Genomic DNA, 20481 nt, shown 5'->3' on the forward strand with positions numbered 1-20481 from the left:
CTGCGAATTTTCATTAATTTCGGTCACTGAGAGAGATATGTACGCACTTCATAAAGTGGTCTCTTGTTATTGATGAGGCGTGTTTCTGCTGTTGGTATTGAATAGAAGGATACAATGTCTTATTTCAGTACTATCTTGAATTTGTATAGGGTATGCACATCAACTGCTCCCTGTTAAGCACATCAATTGGCAAGAGACCTGCATTGTTATATACAGAGGCCGGGGTTCGAACTCCGGACACTCCACTTATTTACCTTGAAAAAGGTGAATTCTAGCCACCAGACTACATGTATGAAAGGAAAAAAAAGAATTGGAGGGCGAAATTGAATAATTATAGTTTTCTTATTTTTGAAATTTTCAAGTGAAAATCATGTATTTTGTCAACAAAAAGAAAATGTTGAATCACATTTGATTATAAGTTAAGTTTTTGAATCATAAAGCCAATCATATGCATAGTTCAAATGATCTAAATGAAAGAAAAAGAGAAAGTGTCAAAACTACCTCATAGTGGAGTGGGTGTGTAAGAATACATTTATTGGATCAAGACTAAAAAGTCTTTTAAGATGATCATTCAAACCCTAACCTTATCCCAAATTACAAAAAGGATGATATTATATTCAAGGCTTAAATGCTCTTTTGGTCCCTTAACTATTTAATTGGTATCGCTTTGGTCCCTTAACTAAAAAAAAGATTGTTTGAGGATTTTAATTTTTTTTTTAGTCTCGTTTTGGTCCCTTCTGTTAGGTTTCCGTTAGTTTTAACAACAAAACGTTAAGTGTGGTATTCAATCAAGACTTTGTAAAACTTAACGTTTGATCCCTTTTGGTCCCTTCTGTTAGGTTCCCTTCTGTTTTGGTCCCAACCTCACCCTTCTATGGGATTTTAAAAGACTTTTTAATTATGAAAAAGTCTTGTGGTATTCAATCAAGACTTTTTGGAATTTAAAAAAAGTCTAGTGGTATTCAATCAAGACTCTTTGTCATTTTAAAAAAGTCTTGAGGTATTCAATCAAGACTTTTCATCATTTAAAAAAAGTCTTGTGGTATTCAAAGTCATTCAAATTTCGAAGGATTGTTTAATAAATTGGATTTTGATGGATTTTGTGGGATTTTGTAGTGTAATTTTAACAAGAAAAAGTCTTTCATGAAAAGATGAGATTTCTTGAGATTGTTTTTATTTTAAAAGTTACTATCTTTTTCTTCTCATCTCTCTCTCTCTCTCTCTCTCCCCCCTCCCCCTCCCTATTCTCTCTTCGTCTCTCTCTCTCTCTCTCTCTCTCTCTCTCTCTCTCTCTCTCTCTCTCTCTCTCTCTCTCTCTCTCTCTCTCTCTCTCTCTCTCTCTCTCTCTCTCTCTCTCTCTCTCTCTCTCTCTCACATCTTGGGGGGGGGGGTAAACCAAGGAATATTCATATTACAAGTGGGAATCTACAAGTTTTTTTTTTTTTTTTTTTTCATATTATATTTCCTTTTTTTGAAGGATCATGTTATTTTTTTTGGGTTAACTGTGTTTTTCACCCCTGTAATATATTTCATTTCCGGTTTTCACCCCTATAAAATTTTCGGTTTGATTTGCACCCTCGTAAAATTTTTATTTTTCGGAAAACACCCTTAATAGGCCATTCAAAAACCAAAATTTTTTGAAAAAAATTCCAAAAATGGCCTATTAGGGGTGTTTTACGGAAATTAAAAGTTTTACGAGGGTGCAAATCAAACCGAATATTTTATAGGGGCGAAAATCAGAAATGACATACATATATTACGGGGGTGAAAAACACTATTAACCTTTTTTTTTTTTGAGCAATGAAGGATCATGTTTATTCATACAAGTTTATAGAAATAAATTTAAGCTAAAGTGCACTTTTTCCCCCCTAACTTTCAAAAATTTGCAATTTTTGCTCCCTAAGTACCAAAACCACAATTTAGCCCCCCTAAGATTTAGCCCCATTGCAACTTTGGTCCTTTTGACCTAGTTAACGCTGATTTGGCATGCCACATGTGTATTTTTTAAAAGCCACATAATCATTTATTAAATTAAAAAAATGAAAAAAGAAATTGAAAAATAAAAAAAAATCATTATTTTTTTTAAAAAAATAATAGAAAAGGAAAATGAAAAAAGAAACATGATTCATGAAAAGAAGAAAGAGTCGTGGAGAAAGAAAAGGAAAGAAATAGAAAAGGAAAAGAAAAAAGAGAAAAAAAAAATGTGATTCATGGAAAGATGAGAAATAAATAATCATGGAAAAATTCAGAACTCCATAGATTGAAAAGATAACAAAAAACAAGATGAATCATGGAAAACAAGATGCAATAACCTAGCCTCAAAATTCAATCCAATCCAATTCAATCCTTCTTGAATTTTCAATCTTTTTGTTCTTCTTTTTGAATCGATTCGATATGAAAATTAAAACCAATTAGAGAATTGGTTTCAAGATTTCAAGCAAGGGATGAAAACCATAAATCGAACAGGGTCAAAGAAGCTTGGAGAATCGCTCCTCTTGCGACACCGGCATCGACGTTGTAAAGAAGCTTGGAGAATCGTTGCTTTCTGATCTGTTATGGGGTGTTTGTTTTTTATGCTTTAATTTCGATGGTGAATGTTATTGAGATAAGATTGTGGATGTTGACTTGTGGGAGTAAATCTGCAGCTATGTTACGTTGTTGCTGTTATGGCTATTCTTGTTTCTTCTGTTGTTGTGGTTTATATTTCAACTGCTATTTATGCCTTTACACACTAGATTTGGAATTGAAATCATTTTTGATTGTTATGTTTTTTGATGAATTGAAATCATGTTTGATTGTTATGTTTTTTGATATATGAAATGGATTGAATTGGATTTAGGAAAGAAGAAATTCTGGGTGTTTTTTTAAGAAGAAATTCATGTGTCATTATTTTTCATGGAAAGAATTATGGAAAGAAGAATAATCGTTTATTCCTTTTTTATTTTCCTTTTCTATTATTTTTTTTTAAATTCTGATTTTTTTTATTTTATTTTTCAATTTCTTTTTTCATTTTTTTTAATTTAATAAATGATTATGTGACTTTTAAAATAAAATAAAATTAAAAAATACACATGTGCCATGCCAAATCAGCGTTGACTAGGTCAAAAGTGGTCAAAAGGACCAAAGTTGCAATGGGGCTAAATCTTAGGGGGGCTAAATTGTGGTTTTGGTACTTAGGGGGCCAAAATTGCATGTTTTTGAAAGTTAGGGGGGAAAAGTGCACTTTAACCTTTATTTTTTATTGAGAAACTTTTGATAACATTCTATACATGCATGAGACAAATTATTCAAATAATTTAGCAGACTAATTAAATGCAAAGACTAAAATCTAATGTTAAACACTTTTTTTACAAAGACTAAAGATGAAATATTGAAATTTTATAGGGATTAAAACGTTTTTAACTCTACCATAAACTATATTATTGTATTATAATTTTGTTCAAAATTTAATCTTAGAGATATTCTACATATATGCTACTAATTAGCATAATAGTGAAAACAATTGGACTATTACTTTTCCACCCTGTCTGTTTCTCGTGCGCCCTGCATACAAACCAAAAATACCCATGGTTTGGATTATGTAATCTGAACAAGATTGCTAGCGTTTTTTCGGAAAACGAAATCCGGACACTTTTGAAATGTGATTTTTAGTGTTTTCTATGATGTCAAAGGTCTCTCTTGAACATTATATAACCCGCGCATAAGCTGCAAAACAATTTCAAGGGTTATATGAACGGTCAACAAGGACCATGATACCACAAACATTCCTAAAAAACTAATTCTTTTTAAGAGAAGAGGTGAAGTGAAGAATGAAGGAGATTGTTGAATATGCAAACCTATTTATAGCCTAAAACAAGTCCTAGGTCTTAAGTATAGTAAATAAAAACGTGTTTGTGGTGCTAACTGTCCAAAAAGCATTAAAGGCTCCACTAACCGGCCAAACCTCTGGTGAAACGCATTGTCCAAAAATAACTGAGGTTGTCCAGATTATATAATCCAAAATGACAAAAACATTCCAAATTATATAATACAAACAGCACCAGATGTGTTTTTGGAGTATTTTCATGGAATATGACATAGAAAATAAGTAAAATAAATGCATCAAAAAAACAAGTAACCATCTTAAAATAACATAAACAACATAATATTAATGGAGGATGGTGTTCAAAGAGGTGCTTTTGACCTTGATTCAGATGGCCTATCAACTGACATATTAATGTCGGAAGGCCAATTGGATCGAGCTCATAAAAACCTTTTCGGATTTAGATCTGAAACATAACGATGAATGACAAGGTGTTTCAAGAAGGTTGTTTTGAGATAGATCTTGTTGCATTGCCAACTGAGATATTTCTATCGCTAAGACAACAAGATCTAGCTCATAGCAAACCTCTTGACATTCAAATATAGAGCAACATTTTTGATAGCATGCTGAAGATCTACATAATGTTGTCAAATAGAGAGCTATCTATTTGCGACAACATTAGGTTGCTCCTTATCACAATGACAAAAAATTTCATGGTTTCCGGCAGCAAGATATATCTATTTTTAAAAGCATGTTGAAGATCTTCATTCTGTCGTTAAATAGATAGCTATCTACTTCAAATAGCATAAAGATCCTCAACACTATGACAAAAATTTCCATGGATTCTTTGGTGTGTTTGTGTCTTTTTGCTGGAAATTAAGATGAAAATCGGAAAGACTTATTGTTATCTCAATTTTGGGGTATCAAATCATTAATTAGGCTTGAACCTTTCAATCTTTGATATTCTCTATTTTTTCTTGGGAAGGGTGAAATTGAGAAAAAACCCTTAGAAATTCTAAGTTCGGGGGTCGTTTTCGTTACGGGAAGGTGTTAGGCACCCGTAACGACTATAGTATTCTATAGGAACCGCTTTCCTAGCTTTATGTCTACGCTTTACTTTTATGCTTATTTATTGAAAAAGAGAGTTTATTTAGGTTAAGCATGGAGGGAGGAAATGTTTTGAGATTTTATTTTATTGGACTTGGAGAGGTTTTGACCTCTTGCCTACATACCCTTTTAAGGGATCAAAATTCAATGTAGTTCTCTATCAAAAGTATTTTTGGTGTGTTTCAATTGATTTTAGTTTTTGAAAATGGTTTTGAAGAGAAAGAGGCCGTAAAGGCATGAGAGGAAAAGATAGTGAATTGTTGGTTCAATTATTAACGAAAAAATGTCTAAGTAGAAATTAAGATTCATTTGAATTTTGATTAAGAAAATAAAGGAAAATACAATGGAGTTTTGACTCCAAGGTTTATTAGGAAAGATTTGAGTTATGGAGTTATTTCCGGAAAAATGATATTTTTTCTAAGTATTACGCTTCCTAAACATACATCTAAGCGGTAAACATACAACGTGTGTGCGTGTCGGTGCTTGTGTCGGTGTACATCATTATAGAGAGTCCATTGTCCTTTACATTGCCCTAGTTTACATGCTATGGTCTTGCAAGAAATTAAAAGGAAATTAAACTACCTAAAATTACAAGTCCATTTGACATAGAAATTGAAAAGATAAAATGCCTAAACTACAAAAATGAAGATAAAGTGATAAGGTGCTCATGAAATGGATGAAACATGAAATGGAATGGTTAGTAGTATAAGGCATAAAATGGTAAGAAAAAAAGTAAGCAATTGAATATGAGATAAAACGGCAAAATGACGACAATAACCAAAATATAAAAGGAAACACATTACTTGAAACACAAGAAACTAAAAAATCACATCTAAAACAGTAAAACAAACACATGATCAGAGGCATATTCATCACAAAATTGTATATCAATCACTCATATCATATATCAAAATATTATGAACAAAAATGTGGCAAAAATTCCCAAGAATCAACTTAAAAAGAAAAAAACTAATCAAGAACTAACACACACATTTTATCAATTTCTTAACATGCAAAAATATCACAAAAATATCAAAAATGTACCAAGAAACACATAGAAAATTTTTAGGAATTTTATGAAAAAAATAAAGCAAGCAGGAGGTTCATATAGCAAGAAACAGGGGTGTGCATAGCAAGAAAATAGCAAAAGACAAAGAAAACCAAAAGGAAAAAGCCCAAGCCCAAGCCTAAAAGGTCCGGACGCACGGGAACCACAGGATTGATCCCCTGGATCAAACCCTAGATCCAACGGCCAGGAATGAAGGATGGTGAACCAAAGCTGGACCGGTCCAGTTCAGTTGCTTATAAAATGGGGAGGGACCGGTCGAACTTCATTTTTCACTTCCCTCTCTCTCTCCTCACTAATTCTAGTGAGAGAAGCTCTCACTTCTCTCTTCTCCCTCCCTCGCCGGTTTCTGAGAAAGGCGGCCGGAGAGGATGAAGATCTGGCCGGAACCTTCAAGGTCCGCCGGAATCTTCATCTTCTCCGGCGAGATCTGCAGATTCCGACGTTCAAAAATTCCAGAATTCAACCAAAACTACTTCAATCCACTCGCCTTCTACCCCTTAGTATGAATCCACCACTGAAATTTGCAGGCAAGGCTTAAATCAACGTAGATCTGGAAAAAAAACCTTACGGTTTTTCGAAGAAAATTTTAGGTTTTTATTTTTTTGAATGAAACTGTTTAGGAATTCCAAGATCTACGTTGATTTGTATGTGTTGATGTGTTTTGAAAGAAAAGGAAGAAAAAGAAATTTTGAGTATGTTACCTCTGGTTTCAATCGGAGATTTCGAGCAAGATTCTTCGGAAACACTTGATTCTCGTTCTGTTTGATGATTTGATGCCCGGAACCGAAAATAAATTGGTGATTCTTTCAATGATTTGATTTCTTCTTCTTTACCGGTTCAGATTCTTCATCTTTTTTCTTTCTTCTTCTCAAAAAAAGCTCTGTGATCGTGCTTGAGTTTGTCACCACTTGGTGATGAATTCGCACTTGAATTGCAGAGAAAAAACGATTCAATGATGAAGATTCACCATGAATCTCGGAGAATTGATGCAATTTCTGATGAAATTTGGTTCTGGAAAGTTAGGGTTTGTGAATTGTTCTTGGTGATTTTTCTGTTTTGATCCTAACTGACAAGAGAGAGAAGATCCTTCTCTGTTTGTGATGTGGCACATAATGAATGGATCTCTGACACTGTGCACTATTTATAAGCTGCCAAGTGTGCCTTTGGACCAGTGAAATGGTGACACCTGTGCTTGTATGGCTCGGCCTTGGACTTGTTGTAACCTAGGGACCTTTCTGCAAAAAAGTAAAATTGAGGACTAAACTGCAATTAATAATAATGGACTAAAAATGCAATTTTAAAAAGTTTTGGACTAAAGTGCAATTCTGGAAACTTGTTTGAGGGACCGGAATGCAATTAAAAATAAAATTGAATTAAAATTGGTAAATTGGAAAAAAAGTAAAGTGAAACCTAAAATAAAACCAACAAAAGGACTAAAATGAACCAATTACAAAATGAGGTATTTTAAAATACCTCTCTGTCGAAATTTTGATGGGAAAAGACCAAAATGCCCCTAGGGACTAAACTGACTCAAACTGACTCAGATGCAATTTTTGAAATGGTTTTTAAACAAAGACTCAACAATGATTTTTAAAACAAGTTGAAAAGACTCAGAGACAAACAAGAGACTAAATTGGGTTCCACTGCAGGAAATGACCAAAATACCCTTCTTGTATGATTTTTGCAAATATTTGAATTAAAATGCAAGAAAACAAAGCAATGATTCAGAGAGTTTTCAAATGACTTGTAACACAAGTAAGGACACTTTGGATGGTTTTATGCAAGAAAATCACAGACAAAATTACAATTGAAAATACTTTGAGACAGAGACAGTAAAAGATGCAGATGAAACAAAGTAAAGGTTCAGAGTAAAACAACAGTAAATTGACAATTATCAGTAGTAGAAAATAAATTTGAATGAGTATTTTTAGGTCCAAAATCAGGGTATAACAGCTGCCCCTATTTAAGTTTCTTTGTCCGGAGGGTCAAGAGACGGAGTCTTTGGCTTGACGGGACGAAGACACTTAAATATCAACATTTGCACTGTTTTTTGGACGTAAAAATACGCTTGCACATTTTCAAATATCATGAATGCCATGCAACATTTTGATTATGAATGCAAGACAAACGAGAGTTGGAACTAACAAAAGATGTCGTCTCCATTGCGGGACTAGTAGACATTGGCAAGATAACAGATAACAGGGTAGACAGGAAACTAGAAGCAAATTGACGGGTACAAGCTGTTCTTGGATTGAACTGGACACTTGACCGGGGATAAAGGCAAACAGACAGGTGCGAGTTGTTCTTGGATCTGAACTGGTCACTCGACTGGGGACATGGAAAAGTAGACAGGTACGAGTTGTTCTTGGATTCGAACTGGTCACTCGACCGAAAACAAAGGCAAATAGACAGGTGCGAGCTTGTTCTTGGATGCGAACTGGTTACTCCACCGGAAACAAAGGCAAACAGACAGGTGCAAGCTGCTCTTGGATTTGAACTAGCCACTTGACCGAACATAAACAAATAGACAGGTACAAGCTGTTCTTGGACTTGAACTAGCCACTTGACCGAACAGAAACAAATTCACTGGGGATTAGTTTTTTGACAAAACATAGATTGAAATTGACTTGACGTCGATTTGATTTGAAAGGTAGAAATTGACCAATATCATTGGCTCATAGGATTTTGACAGATAACCTGACATAAGTATTGAATTGAGACTGATGTTGACATTGGAAATGCAACATGCATAGATGATATAACAGTTTTATCAAATGTATGGGCACGTAGTATGCATGATTATGCATGTATGAATGCTTGTAATGCATGACTGTTGGCAATTTGTAGACACAGTTTCACAGAGACAGACAAGACATTGGAGTATTGGGCACGTAGTGGCTCGTGCTATATCACACATTCTTGAAAATCATCTTTGGAGATATCGTCGTTGGGAGACGCATCGGAACCATGGCTGAGGGCGGGTAGAATATACAACTTGCTGGGGATAGAATCTCGGAAGACTCCGCTGGGGATAATGCCGTCATCGCTGGGCATTTCAGTGTTGGGTGTACTGTGGATGTTGCATCTGTGGTCAATGCTTTTTGCATGTCATTTTCTCAATTTTTCATTCATTTTTTTTATTTTTCATTGCATTCCATTTTTGCCTGGATCGCCCTTTTGGGTTTTCGATCCACCGGGGAAATAAATTTTTCAATGCCCCATTTTTGCCTGAACTGCCCTTTCGGGTTGTCAATCCAGCGGGGTGCTCATTCTTGCCTAAGTCGCCCTTTCGGGTTTTCAACTTAGCGAGCCTATTCATTTTCATGCATTTTCATTCTGTTTTTTCATTCTTGCCATTGACCACAGACTATCCTGGGGAAGAGCCTGCTTGTAATGTAACGCCCTCTTTGAATTATTAGATTTATTTAATTATTTAATTGAGTCTAAAATTTATTAAGAAGAGTTTAAAATATATTTATTTGATTATGTCATTTATTAAGTGGCTTATGTTGTTATTTAATAGATTAATATTTGAAAATAGAAATAAGATTGAGTTGAGAGTTTGTTATGAGATTTTAGAGAGTTTTGGGGGAGAAAGAGAAATAAGATAAAATAGAAAAAGGGTTATAAATAGGAGAAACCTAGTTTAGAAAAAACATAACGTACGATCAATTTTGGAGAAAAGGGAGAAAAAGCCGAGAGGAGGGGGAAGACCTAGGAGTGCTGCGATTTTCATCTATAAGGTAAGGGTGGGACTAACATTCAATAATCTTAAGTTATTGATTCTGAAAATTAGATTTAACATGTTGTAGGTTTTCGTTTTTGAGAATTAGGGTTAAAAGTGGTTAATTGATGATTTTCTAAAATAATGTTTTTGGTCAAGTTTTATATGATTTTGAGTCTCTTTTGATCTATATAAATGTTTAGACAAATTTTGGAATCAAATTTAGGCATTGGGAAGTCAAAATTGGGATTTTTGGGTGAAAAAATTGGTTTTTCCCGAGAGCTGCACAGTGACAGCATCTCCTGTTCCATGTTCTTGCGTCTTTTTCACACGTTTCCGTTTTGAACTGGGTTTTGGTGTAAAAATGAAAGTTGTAGATAATTTTGTTAGCTTTCCAATGGATTTGGTATGGCGTAAAAATGAGTTTTGGTTTAGGAGTTATGATGAAAATACTCCAAGGAGGTCTTAGTGAATTTTTATGAATTTCAGCACAACTTTGTCCGAATTTGAAATGAAAACTGGTATTTATTGGTACAGAATTGGTCTTAGGTGTAAACACGAAAGTTGTAGGTATAAATGTTAGCTTTCTAATGCCGTTGGTTTGACTTCAAAATGATTTATAGAACTAGAGTTATAGTCAAATTACTGCACGTAGGTCACAGTGAATAATTGAATATGATTGATGAATTAGTATATGAATGTATATGTTGTGAATACGATATTGTCCATGATTGATGAAGTGTTATATGTATATATGATGTTTTAAGATGTTGATTATTATTTGATGTTGTTATACTATGATATAATTGTATATGCATTACTTGAATTATATGTGAATAATTGAGACGTTGTTGACTTGCATTTGATATTATTATGTCATGCTGTTTTTGTATACTGTTGTGTTGCTGTTGTTATTTAACTAAGCTGCATGAGTCGGTCTAAGTTGATTAAGATGATGAAGTTCCAAATTATTGGATTATATAAGAGGTTGTCGATTTAAGATGTTAAGAGGTCGAGTCCATGCATTAGCATTTCATTGTTGGGGGCTTGATGCCCTGGAGCCTTTGCTCAATTAAGTTGAGGGCTTGATGCCCTGGGAGCCTTTTTACGCTCAAATAAAGTTGAGGGCTTGATGCCCTGGGGCCTATTTACGCTCAAAGATTGGTACCACATGCATGATTAGAAGATTAAGTTGCATAGTCAAGAGGTTAAGTTGTCAAGTTATCAAGTTGTCGAGTTGTTAAGTTGTTAAATCATGAAATTGTTTAAAGCTGTGATTCTTTATATGAACTATTAAAGAAGTGAATTATGATATATTATTATCTATGATGAATATTATGATGATTACATGATGTTGTCTATGAGTTGTTAAATATGATTGATGATGCTTATGTTGTTAAATGTAATTGATGAATTATATGCTTAATATTATTGTTTGTGAAATCTCACCCCTTTCTGTTTGCCCACAATGGGTAACTAACAGGTAACCAAGAATAGTTGATGTCATGTGAGCTTTCCTTCTCGTGTGTCTTAGGTGCTCTGATACGTAACGGGATGAGAACTTTGTTATTGCTTTTCTATTCCTTACGTATTGTTTTTGAAGATTTATGACTATGTTTTTAGATTGGATTTTTATGCGACATTTATGAAGAGGCCTTCGTTCCAAAGACTGTTTTAGTTATTGAAATAAATTCCGCTGCGAAGTATTAAAGATCTTGTATTTAAATTTTAAAGGATAAATAGTTATTTATTTAGTTTATGATTTTAAGAAAAGAATGTGACATTCCGTTTATGTTGAAAAACTCTGATTATTTATGCGAAATTTTTATGTTGGGAAAACGGGGTGTTACATGTAACACATATTGAAATAGACATCGACATACGCTCGCTCATGCATGTTTCGTTTGAATGTACCCTGTTGCTCAGGTTTGCTTTCAAAATAGACAAAAACTTTTTCAATTTTCAAGATGTTTGTTTCAAGCATTGTCATTATCAAGATAGAAAGAAAATGTTTTTTTTTTTTTTTTTGTACATAGCTTTGAAAGTAGAAAGAAAGTAGAGTTTCAAACAAAAGCACAGGCTCAAATTGATGTATAAGAGTGGTGGTCAGCCGAAGGCGTGACTCCAAGGATTTACAAAGCTTGGAAAATGGTAATTTTATTGGTTGGTGGTACATTGAACACAGTAACCACTACATTTCCTAGAAACTTTGAATTCGCAAGCACAGAAGCTTCTGATGAAGATGGTCATTAACAGCTGCAGATGCCCCAAGGGGATGGTGATTTGTCAGATATAGTTACTTGCCTTTTATTTCAATCTCATTTTTGCATGAACCGCCCTTTCGGGTTTTCGGCTCATCGAGACGCTCATTCTTGCCTGAGTTGCGTACAATCTCAGCGAGCTTTTTCATATATTTTTTTTTTGTCCCTTATTTTGCCTGGATCTCCCTTTCAGGTTTTCGATCCACCGGGAAGCGCATTTTTGCCTAGGCCGCCCTTTCGGGTTTTCGACCTACCACGCTGTTCTTTTCATATATCTAGGCAAAGTATTTCTTGACTATATCAGCATTCACAGGATTTGGAAGTTCTACACCATCCATGTGTGTAAGAATTAAAGCACCACCGGAGAAGGCCTTCTTGACAACATAAGGACCTTCATAGTTAGGCGTCCACTTGCCCCTTGGGTCGGGTAGCTGGCTTATCCTCCTTTTCAATACAAGTTCACCTTCCTTGAATTCTCGAGGACAGACTTTCTTGTCAAAGGCAGTCTTCATTCTTGCTTGATATGACTGTCCACGAGCCACGGCATCCATACGTTTTTCCTCAACCAAATTCAATTGATCATACCGGCTTTGGCACCATTCAGCCTCGGATAACTTTGCTTCCATGATCACACGGAGAGATGGGATCTCCACTTCCAAAGGAAGAACTGCTTCCATACCATATACAAGAGAGAAAGGGGTTGCCCTGGTTGAACTGCGCACTGTAGTACGGTAGCCATGCAAAGCATAGGGCAACATCTCATGCCAATCTTTGTAGGTAGTTACCATCTTCTGAACAATCTTCTTGATGTTCTTATTGGCTTCCTCAACTGCACCATTCATCTGAGGCCTATAAGGAGAAGAGTTATGATGCTCAATTTTGAATTCTTCACAAAGAGCTTGCACCACATTGTTATTCAGGTTGGTAATTGTCGGTAATGATCTTACTGGGAACACCATATCGACAGATGATGTTGTTCCTGATGAACTTGGCTACCACTTGCTTAGTTACATTGGTATAAGATGCCGCTTCAACCCATTTGGTGAAGTAGTCAATTGCCACTAGAATGAAACGATGACCGTTTGAAGCCTTCGGTTCAATTCTTCCAATCATGTCGATGCCCCACATTGAGAACGGCCATGGGGATGAAATAACATTGAGAGCGTGCGGAGGCACATGAATCTTATCAGCATAGATTTGACATTTATGGCACTTTCTGGCGTGCTGGTAGCAATCATGCTCCATGGTCATCCAGTAGTAACCTGCTCGTAACAACTTTCTTGACATAGTGTGCCCTGTAGCATGGGTCCCGAAGGTACCGTCATGTACATCATGCATTAACTGCTCCGCTTCGTGTTCATCAACACATCTTAACAATACCATGTCGTAGTTTCTCTTGTACAGAATATCTCCGTCTAACAGGAATCTACTAGCCAATCTCCTCAGGGTCTTCTTGTCCCTGTTGGAGGCACCCGGTGGATACTCACGGCTTAGCAAGAACTGCTTGATGTCGTAATACCATGGTCTATTGTCAACCACATTTTCACCAGTCTGATCGATCACATCCCCAATAGCGAACACATGCGAAGGTTTTTCAAGGCGTTGCACTTTGATTATTGGCACATCATTCCAATGGTTTACTCGAAACATGGAGGATAGAGTAGCAAGAGCATCAGCCATTTGGTTCTCGTCCCGAGGGATATGGTGCAATTCGACCTTTGTAAATTATGTCAGCAAACGTCTCGCGTAATCACGGTAAGGAATCAGCTTGGCATGGTGGGTCTCCCATTCACCCTTTATCTGGTTGATGACAAGTGCCGAATCTCCATAGATGTCGAGGTGTTTGATTCTCATGTCAATTGCTTCCTCGATCCCAAAGATACATGCTTCGTATTCAGCCATGTTGTTCGTACAGTCGAATAGAATCCGGGCGGTAAAAGGAATATGATGCCCCTGCGGGGACACAATGACTGCTCCGATCCCTTTGCCAAAAGCATTGACAGCACCGTCAAAGACTAATCCTCACTTGCTATTGGGATCTGGACCTTCACCAATCAACGGTTCTTCGCAGTCTTTTGATTTCAAATACATGATCTCCTCATCGGGGAAATCGAACTTAGTCGGCTGATACTCATCAAGAGGTTGATAGGCAAGGTGATCAGCAAGAATGCTACCTTTGATTGCCTTTTGAGTTTTGAACACAATATCATATTCAGACAAGAGCATTTGCCAGCGTGCAATCTTTCCAGTAACAGTAGGTTTCTCAAAGATATACTTTATCGGATCCATTCTGGATATCAACCAAGTCGTATGATTCACCAAATAATGACGCAGGCATTTGGCGGCCCAGGCTAGAGCACAACAAGTCTTTTCAAGCATCGTATAACGAGTTTCACAGTCGGTGAACTTCTTGCTCAAATAGTAGATAACATGTTCTTTCTTTCCAGTCTCATCTTGTTGACCAAGTACGCATCCCACAGATTCATCAAACACTGACAAATACATAATCAAAGGTCTTCCTTCCACGGGTGGGACAAGGATAGGTGGTTCCAGTAGGTAATTCTTGATGCTATCAAAAGCTCCTTGGCATTCATCGTTCCATACAATAGGCTGATTCTTCCTGAGTAGCTTGAAGTTCAGCCCGCAGGTTGCGGTCATGTGAGATATGAATCGGGAGATGTAATTCAATCGCCCGAGGAAACCTCTGACTTGTTTCTCGGTCTGCGGGGCTGGCATTTCTCGGATGGCCCGGACTTTATCAGGGTCGACTTCAATGCCCTTTTGGCTGACAATGAAGCCTAGTAACTTTCCAGATCTGACATCGAACGTACATTTGTTAGGGTTCAATCGGAGCTTGTACTTTCTCAAAGTTTCGAACATTTTTGTCAAGTATTCGACATGTTGCTTCTCATCTTTTGACTTCACAATCATATCGTCCACCTATACTTCGACTTCTTTATGAATCATGTCATGAAACAGAGTAGTCATTCCTCTTTGGTAGGTAGCACCAGCATTTATTAGGCCGAACGGCATCACTTTGTAGCAGAAAGTACCCCATGGGGTGATGAAAGACGTCTTTTCTCTATCTTCAGGGGACATTTTGATCTGATTGTAACTGGAGAAGCCATCCATGAAGGAAAACACCTTGGACTGAGCAGTATTGTCAACAAGCACATCAATATGGGGTAATGGGAAGTTGTCTTTTCGACGGGCTTTGTTCAGGTCTCTGAAGTCAACACACATCCGGACTTTTCCATCCTTCTTTGGCACAGGTACAATATTAGAAACCCATTCAGGATACTCGACTATCATGAGAAAACCCGCATCAATCTGCTTTTGAACCTCACTCTTAATCTTGAGAGCCATATCTGGATGAGTCCTTCTTAATTTCTGCCTGACGGGAGGACATTCAGGTTTTATTGGGATCCGATGTTCCACAATCTTAGGATCTAGACCTGGCATATCATCATACGACCATGCAAAAATATCCGGATATTCTCGGAGGAGCTGGAAGATCTTCTTTTTAACCCCTTCCTCTAGAGCAGCACCGACCTTGATCTCTCGCTTGTTCTCTTCGGTACCTAGGTTGATAAGCTCAATCTCTTCCTGGTGAGGCTGAATGGCTTTCCTTTCTTGCTCGAGCAGTCGAGTGATCTCATATGGTATATCATCACCTTCCTCATCTTCGGCTTCATACACCGGGAATTCAAAATTCGGAGGAATCGTAGGGTTACTGTGCCCAACGGGTTTAATATGGCTTAATCTGCGTAAAATGGTTGGATGATTTTAGAAAGAGGTTTTTATGCAGATTTTTGAAATTACTAAGAAAATACAGATGTTTTGGTTTTTTTCTGGCATTACCATTATTTCCAAGCAAAAAGCACTAAAAATAAAAATCGTGAAAGAAACGACGATTTTTATTAATAACGGCGATGCTGAAACAAACACGCCCTTACAGAAAATATCACTTTCGCTTCGGGCAGAGCAAGAGGATTGTTATTTTGAAAAAACGAAACTTAAGCAACAAGACACATCACTCGGAAACATGCATGATGGAAGGAATGTCGATGGCATCCCAATCTCTCGCGATGCCTCCTGGTATAACAAACACAGGCCTAGGACCAAATCCAGTCGTCTATTCAGTAATTGCATTGACAAACCCAGCACTATGGAAAGTTCCTGTGGAGACACCTGATGTTGGGGAAAACCCGAGACCTTCTCTGTACTTATTCTCGCGGAGTTGTATCAACTTGCCCGAGCCGGCAGCCTGTCCTTCTTGGACAGCCTTCTAAGCGTCTTTTAAAGAAGCCATAGCAGCCCCAGCCTTCTTAGGCTCCGTACCTTCAATAGTCAAACCTTGAAAGGCAGTTCCTTCAGCAGATCGAGCTTCAATGCAAGAGAAAGATGACAGCTGGCTAACCAAATATGCCTCTTCTCCATGGACTGTAACAAGCTTCCCATTCTTTACAAACTTCAATTTCTGGTGCAGGGTAGAGGTTACTGCGCCAGCATCATGTATCCATGGTCTTCCCAGGAGACAGCTATAAAAGGCATTGATATCCATGACCTGGAATGTGATCAGAAAATTTTCAGGACCGATGGTCATTGGCAGATCTATCTCCCCAAGAACATTCTTACGGGATCCGTCAAAGGCTTTTACCAAAAAAGTACTTATTCTCAGAGGAGTCTCTCGATAGCTTAACTGATCCAGAGTCGATTTAGGTATCACATTCAAGGATGAGCCGGTGTCCACCAACACGTTTGATAGCATGTCAGACTTGCAATTCACAGAGATATGTAAAGCCAGATTGTGATATTTTCCTGCTTCAGGCAGCTCATCCTCACTGAACCACAGGTTATTGCAAGCAGTAATGTTCCCTACTATGTCGCCGAATCGATCCACGGTGACCTCATGATCAACATAAGCTTGTTCCAACACTTTTAACATAGTAATCATATGGGTTTCGGAACTTAGGAGTAGTGACAGGACGGATATCTTTGACGGGGTTTGCAGCAGCTGTTCTACAATCTTGTAGTCACTTCTCTTGATTATCCTCAAGATCTCATCCAAATTGGAATCCTCTATAGACTGGCTTGGTCGGCTCACATCCTTAGTAACAGGAGAAACATCGGTCAGAGTTGCTTTGTCAATGGGTGGGGTGGTAGGTGTAGCTGCTTTCTTTTGGAACAACGGTGGACGAACCCTTCCGCTTCTCAGCGCTGCTGTAGTTCCTTCGGCGATGTTGCTCACCATGGCCAAGGATGCCAGAGGCACTTCTACTCCGTTCTCAATCATGGTAGCATTGTACTTGTAAGGGATAGCCTTTTCTGAGGTATAAGGTACTGGTTCGGGCAGCCTTATCACTAGAGGCTCAACATTCTCTTTCGAAGGCATGCTCTTAACGGGCGGATCATGAAAGACTGGCACAATCACACAGACATCGCTGACAGTCAAATAATTGTCGTTCATCAAGCTCTAGATGTCATTTGAACAACGTAGCAACCCAAAGGATTACGAAAGCATTCTGGGCAACTGGCATGATCATGGTCAAACAAAGAGGCTTGGCATAGCTTGATGTGTAGTGGCACCAGAGGAGTTGCAATGTTACGAACATCAAGTATGGGAGCTTCCTCATATACCTCAATCATGTTCACAGCAGCGTGATTTGGAAGAGGATTGTCGAGGACATGAGGGACGTTATTCTCAAAGGTGAATTTTCCTTGGTCTATGAGCTTTTCTACAATGTACTTCAAAGCATAGCATCCTTCAACATCATGACCCAAAGCACCTTGATGGAAATCACACTTGAGGTCAGAACGGAACCTAGGAGGCAACGGATCAGGTGGAGGCTTGCCCTGTCTGGTTGTGCAGTGCCCTCTGAGAAGTAGAGTCGGGAGTAACTCAGCATATAGCATTGGTATCGGAGGAAAGGTAGGTCTAGCTTGTTGCTGCTGTTGTTGTTGAGCTGGTGGCTATTGTTGCATTTGCTGAACAATGGCATTACGGGTACCTGAGGTTGACCCGATGGCAGAGGATACTGATGATAGAATGGTGGAAAGAAATGATGCTGAGAGTATTGCGCATACGGGTACGACGGAGGTAATTGGGCAGCATTAATAAGGGCAACAGTAGCCATGGATTGACCGGCTCCGGCAGATACCATCCCTACTTCTGTTTCTTTCTTCTTCTGATGACCGTTATCGTACCTCTTTGATGCATTTGCGGAGGATTCAACTTTCTCGAATACAATAATTCCTTCTCTGACAGCTTCTTCTAGGCGAGTCCCCATGGTGACCATCTCAGAGAAGTTATTTGGAGCAGCAATGATCATTCTTTCGACATAATCCTTTTTCAGAGTTTTCAGGAATGTCTGAGTCATCTCCTCTTCGTCAAGAGCGGGAGTGATACGGGCAGCTACCCCCCTCCATCTCTGTGCATACTCGCGGAAGCTTTCATCTTTCTTTTGGGAGAGGGATATGAGAAATTCCCTGTTTGGTTTCAGCCTGGTGTTGAGCCCATAGTGGCTTTTGAAAGCAGCAGCCAATTCATCGAAAGTGTGAATGTCGTCTCGGCTGAAGCTGGTATACCATTCTGCAGCGTCTTCCATTAGACTATCCTGAAAGCAGTGGATCATGAGCGAATCATTGTCCGAGTAGTTACCCATCTTTCAGACATACTTGATAATGTGGTTCTGGGGACAAGTCAGTCCACTGTATCGGTCGAACTCTGGGACCTTGAACTTCTTGGGGATGTCCACCTTTGGTACTAAGCAGAGATCATGAGTCTTAACAGGGTCCCCGTTCCCTCGGTTAGCTTTGATTTCACGACGGAGTTCTTTAGCAAGTTCCTCCATCCTTTCTTCCATGGTTCTAATCACGGGGATGCTTCCGCGATGCGCGTTGATGTTAACACCTTGAGATATGGCATGCACAATGGGCTCAGTGATAGTTGCCTTTGTCTGAGGCAAGGTGGTATTGATAGAGACAGGGTTCGTCCCAGGAATCGGGTCACTGTTAGCAGTACCAGAAGTGCCTGCTGCAGTATTAGGAGTGAAAAATGGTGGAAGTCCATAAGGAAACCCAGTTGGCATAGCGAAGCGAGCATCAGTAGATGCAGTTGGGATCACACTTGTAGTTATAGGGATAGCTGTGGCTGATTGTTCCTGGGCGGCTAGCAGAGCAGTCATGGTGTCATTGGCCTTAGCCAATTCTTCCCTTAGAGAAGCTAACTCGGTACGGAGCTGAGCATTTTCTTCTTCCATAGCTACCAAATTCTTCTTTCTGTATGATCTAGTCCGATGGATTCTGTCAGGTTCGTAGACTTTTCGAGCACGAGCCACCTTTCAAACTGTGGCAGAAGAACCAGGAGGCAATGAGCGCTTGGAAACCTTTTGTGACTGATGAATGATGCATATGATGCATGATATGTACAAATGCAGATGCAAAAAAAGCTTTTTGTCATCGAAGGGTTTTTAGACAAATTAGGAACTTTGTAAACAATCAAAACTAAGCGGAATTTTTATAAGGTGAATCCCTTTGAAGTACTAAGCCAAGGGAAGACTTTGAAACTTTAACAGAACAGACAAGTGAAATCCTCAAGCATAGAAAGAGGTGGGATGGTCCTCGGACTCGGACTCTGAATCTGAACCGCAGTATCTAGCGTAGAAATCATGTCGTCCTCTAGCTCTCTTGGAGTCCCGCATAAGCAACTCATCTTTTTCTTCAAGTTCCCTCCGGACCTTAGCCAACTCCTTCTTCAACATCAGGTTTTCATGAGTTTTTTGCTCATCCTTACCATCCAATGTCATGATTAGATTCTCAGCTTCATTGTATCGGGCTTTCCACATCTGCTTCTCACGACTCTCCATGGCTAGATGCTCCTGATACATCTCCTGAGTTGTGGGAGGTAGAGGTAAAGGTATAGATGGAGCAGATGCAGACACATATCTCATAGCAGGGTAGGGCATACCAATCTCTTCAGCTCGATCTATTACCCACTGAGTATAGGCCTCATGAGCAATACCGGATCTCACACCCAAATGTTTCACATTCTTCCTACGAACTTTGGACCAAGCGTCTATGAAAGCCTCCCTTTGTCCGGTGGGGGCATTCGAATAGTAGAAGAATTAAGGAGATGTAGCAAGATTAATGGGCTTTGCCTTCATTGGGAACCCAAACTGTCTCATAGCAAGTTCAGGATTGTAGTTGATTCCCCCACGGGTACCAAGAAGAGGTACATTGAGAAAATCCCCACAACCGGTAATGATTTCTTTAACCTGAGCGGCGGGAGTGAGCCAGACCACCTCATTAGGAGTGAGGGCCATAATCCGTTGTGAGCAAGACCAATTCTCCGAGTTGTCATGGAAAGAACTCGGAAGGTGAGAAATAAACCACCTATATAGGAGAGGTACGCAGCAAAGGATATACCCACGACCCTTGAGAGCTCGGTCATGGATAGCATGGTATGTGTCAGCTAGCAAAGTAGGAACCGGATTCTTGGAATGGAAGATCTCAATAG

The sequence above is a fragment of the Medicago truncatula genome, chromosome 6 (genome assembly GCF_003473485.1).
Source record: "Medicago truncatula cultivar Jemalong A17 chromosome 6, MtrunA17r5.0-ANR, whole genome shotgun sequence".
NCBI lineage: Eukaryota > Viridiplantae > Streptophyta > Magnoliopsida > Fabales > Fabaceae > Medicago > Medicago truncatula.